The 4,464-nt window shown below is 36.4% G+C and overlaps 1 non-coding gene across 1 annotated transcript; it reads left to right on the top strand.

Moving 5' to 3' along the window:
- Positions 1 to 4,063: 4,063 nt before the first annotated feature.
- On the top strand, positions 4,064 to 4,136 carry TRNAR-CCG (transfer RNA arginine (anticodon CCG)). Its single transcript has one exon. It is a non-coding gene; the product is annotated as a tRNA-Arg (tRNA).
- The last annotated feature ends 328 nt before the right edge of the window (positions 4,137 to 4,464 follow it).

Below are 4,464 nucleotides of genomic sequence, written 5' to 3'. Positions count from 1 at the left end.
AAGTGTAGCATGAGTACGTAAATCAATGCATACCCAGTAAGTATTTAACCTAACCACGAAGAAGTATTGACGAGGGGTCGATATCAACACTTACTGGTGCTCCAATAAATTTATATTATAAATTATAAACATATATAAAACATAACAATAATAATGGGGTAATAATTGTAACTAACATAATCCTCCAACCTGATGACAGCACAAATTTCTCAAATTTCATGTACTATCTCAACAAATAGGAGAAATCAAAGACTACATCAAACGGGTAAGGAATATCAAGTGTTATCTCAAAAAAAAAGGCATAACATGTAACTACCAGATCTCAATCAAAAGGGAAATCTCATGAATATTCGGACTCCTAGCAGTATTATGCACGAGTTATGTCGAGGGTGTACGGCCCGATCCAGAGTTGTGTGTACACTGCCAAGGGTCGACCGACGTGAACAGTAGATGTATATCAAATATAATGTTGAGGCATTAGGCCCGATCCACAGGAAGAGGAGAAACTTATCGAATTACGAGTCACGTATTTGCAATACAAGAACATGGACATAAAGTAAGCATAACTGTTACCGGTAGTCGGATATCTTTTCAAGCAACTCAAGGTATCGAGATTCGACCTAACATGATCTCTAATCAAATTACATTTACAAGTTTAGGTAATAAACTAATAAGTTGAGTTCAGGTAATACAAATATCGCATGATATAGTCCTAAGTCTATTCGGACAAAGCATGATTTTAGCTACGTACGGACTCTCGTCACCTCATGCGCATGTAGCTTCTACAACAAGTATCACATATTAAATACATCACCTATGGGGTAATTTCCCCCTCACAAAGTTAGATATGAGACTTACCTCACTCCGAAATCTGATAACCGGCTCCAACACCTCTCTAACACCCCACTGATGCCCATCGATCCAAAAATAGCCAAACAACATGCAAACCAATCAAAATATACTCCAATAGTCATAACCTAATAATTTATAATAATTCCCAACTCCGCTCGAAAAGTTAACAAAGTCAATCCTCGTATCCACATGCACGGATTCCAAAAAATTTCAAAGATAAATATTACCCATAGAACCACGAACTCAAATATTTAATTTATTTTCAATCATGTCCAATTTTGTGGTCAAAATTCATAAATTCCATTTCTAGCTTTTCTTCCAAAACTTTCACAATTTCTATCAAATTTCATGTTAAAATCCATATATAACCCATATATTTAACTCGAAAAAAGTAGGAATAACTTACCTTATGACATATGGTAAAAATGATCTTCAAAAATCACCCTAAATTGCCTCAACATGTGCTCCAAGAACTTAAAAGTAAAGAAATGAGCTCAAAATCCCAAAATTAGATGTTTAATAGGCATGTCAGGCCTCCTTCTTCGCGATCGCAGTCATTAGCTATGCGATCGCAGTTAACAAAGGTTTCAGCATCGTTTCCTTCATCGTGCTTGCGACAAAGAATTTGTGATTGTTGTGTACGAATTGCATTTTTCTCCTCACATAAACCCTTCCATATAATAGCCATAACTCTTCGTACAAAATTCCAAATAAAAAAACGGTTTGATTTTCAGAAAGGCAAAATACATCGATAACCCCTTAAAGTTGTCTCTACTTTTCACTTAAACACTTCATCTTAAGTATGATCCATTTGAACACTTTATCCCGACTTTTACTGCGTCATTTAGACACAAAAGGCTGACATGGCATGGTAAATGTTTCTCACATTTTTTATGCATGTGAAATGATTTGAAAAACAAATTCTTCATACTTCTTGCCAGAAAATAAATAACTTTTGCCGGAAAAATGTTCCTCAACAATTCAAAAAGAGGCGGAGATTAAAAAAAAGGTGCACTGTCCATATCATTTCCCGTTTCAAGGTCATTGAGCATCGTGACATCAACGATTCAACCTGAAATGGGTTCCAGATTCAATCCTGCATCAAAATAAAACAACACTCACTTTGTAAATATTCAAAAAACAATATAGATCTAAATTGACCCAGCTCTTTTGACAAGTGACAATGGTGCTTCAATTAACCAGCTTAATTGATCAAAACACACCAAACTGCAAAGGTAAGTCCATATTGATGTTAAGAGCAAACCCCAATATTCATTTAACCAAAACATCGACAAATCGAGGGTTTCAAATTTCGATTTCTAGTTTCAAGTCCTTCCCATTTTCAATGGTGAATCTCCAGATTGAGTCACAATTTCAACACCAACACTTTTATTGGTGCATTTCCATCACTTTCGGTGGAACGGCAGTGTCAACCACTTTTATCGGGCCAAGCTTCGTCATCATGAGGTGGGGTTCGGAAGGGGCATTGTTCGCATAGGTTGCCGGTGGAACGACAACAGAATGTGCGGCTGTTTGTTGTTGTTTCCCATGTGGGCTCGTGAACCTCCTTGTGTTAACTGGGTATAATTTGCCGGTGGTACTTTGCCAGAAATGCCAACGTCGGCTGGTGCGACGTGAAGAAAGGAGCATTCCTGTAAAAAATTCCTTTTTTCAGAAGTTTCTTTTTTATTTATTTAAGTTAAATCCATGTGTTCCCATTTGATTAGTCACTTTGACGTGTGAATTACACGCATTTTTTATGTTTGGTTGCCTATCAATTTGTGTGTCTAAAGAATAAGTAAAGTCTGGTCAAAATGTTAAAATGAATCAGAGTTAAGATGAAGTGTTTAAGTGAAAAGTATGGACAACTTTAATGGGCTGTCGATTTATTTTACTTTTCAGAAAACTAGATTCAAAGGGCTACAACTTTCGTTTTTGGATCACCTCCAGATTTCTTATAGATTGCAAGATATAAGATCCCGAAATCATATCACTCACAGTAGAAATTCCTTCTTCGCGATCACGACCGTACCTCACGCGATCGTGATTCACAAGGCCAAAACTGCACTTTACTCTTTGCGATCACGGCCTAGACCTCCGCGATCGCTATTCAAAAGGGCATAAAAGTGTTCTGAACCCACCTCAAAACTCAGCCGAGGTCCGAGGAACCCTGTCCAATCACTCTAACAAGTTTATATATCCTTTGTAAACTTGTCCAAAGGCTCGGAACACAAATTACAATATTTAAACTAAAAATTATAGATCAAACTCAATTTCTTAAAATCACTTAACTTTTACACCTTCATCCTTCGCCGAACGCGTCCGAATCGCACTTAAACATTTCGGAAAGATGCCAAATTTTGCGTACAAGTCACAAATCACAACACAAACCTATTCCAAGGTTGGGAATCCCAAACAGACATCAATAACACAAAATTCCACATTAACTCAAACTTAGAAAATTCTAAAACCTTCAAAATACCAACTTTCCACAATAAGCATTGAAATGCTCCCGAACCATCCGATACCTTACCCGGACATACACCCAAGTCCAAAATTATCATACAAACCTATTGGAACCTTCAAATTCCGACTACGAGGTCGTTTATTTAAAAGTCAAACCTTGGTCCACTCTTTCAACTTAAAGCTTCCGAATTGAGAATTTTCCTTCCTACATTTCAAAACGAGCGGTCAAGTCGTTACAGTAGACAAAATCCTTTTTTAGTAAAATAAGCGATCAAATATTAAAGGTTAGAACGAACAGCTTTCCAGATTTTAATTATACCTATGAGACTTTGGTTTGCCTAGGTTCCTAAGACACTCAATACATAACAACAGTATTCAAAACAAATATTAGATATCAGACACATAAACATGGATATAGGTAGCAAAATTTATTATCTAAAGGAAAGGAGGAAGAAAACTGGACCCATTGAATTGGGCCGCTAAATGTTCAGGCCCAACTTAATGTGCACGAACAATGGACTTGACAGGAAATGCGATGACCCAGATCTGAAAATAGGCTTGAGCTCCAGACGGGATCAGCAGGCCCAAGTTGAATTCATGCGTACAAAGGGATGAAAATAATTGAGAAAACTACCCTCTATAGCCCTTAAAATTTTAATAGCCCATATTTTGTCCTTACAAAAATGGCCCTTCGGCCCAAACGTATTGCATATAGCAGCCGAAAGGAATAAGCATGACAACACAAGCGCCTGTAGCTCAGTGGATAGAGCGTTTGTTTCCGAAGCTGAAGGTCGTAGGTTCGACCCCTACCTGGCGTGATAGAGCAACCCTTTTTTGCCTTTTTAAATGTACTTCTGGATCTGATAAGTATTAGCTAACAATTGAATGAAATATGTAATGCAGGTCATATACGGAATGTCTATTTTTGTATAATAACAGTCTATTTTTGTATATTTTTTGTATAATAACAGACTATTTTTGTATATTTTTTTAATAGTGACAGTCTATTTTGTATATTTTTTATATAGTAACAGTTTATTTTATATTTTTTGTATTGTAACAGTCTATTTTGTATTTTTTTGTATAGTAACAGTCTATTTTGTATAGTGACAGCCTATTTTGTATATATTTTGTATAGTGAGAGCT

This window comes from Nicotiana tabacum, chromosome 7 (assembly GCF_000715075.1).
Source record: "Nicotiana tabacum cultivar K326 chromosome 7, ASM71507v2, whole genome shotgun sequence".
Taxonomy (NCBI): domain Eukaryota; kingdom Viridiplantae; phylum Streptophyta; class Magnoliopsida; order Solanales; family Solanaceae; genus Nicotiana; species Nicotiana tabacum.
Note: the sequence above shows the minus strand (reverse complement) of the source record. Positions and strands in the feature narration are given on the sequence as shown.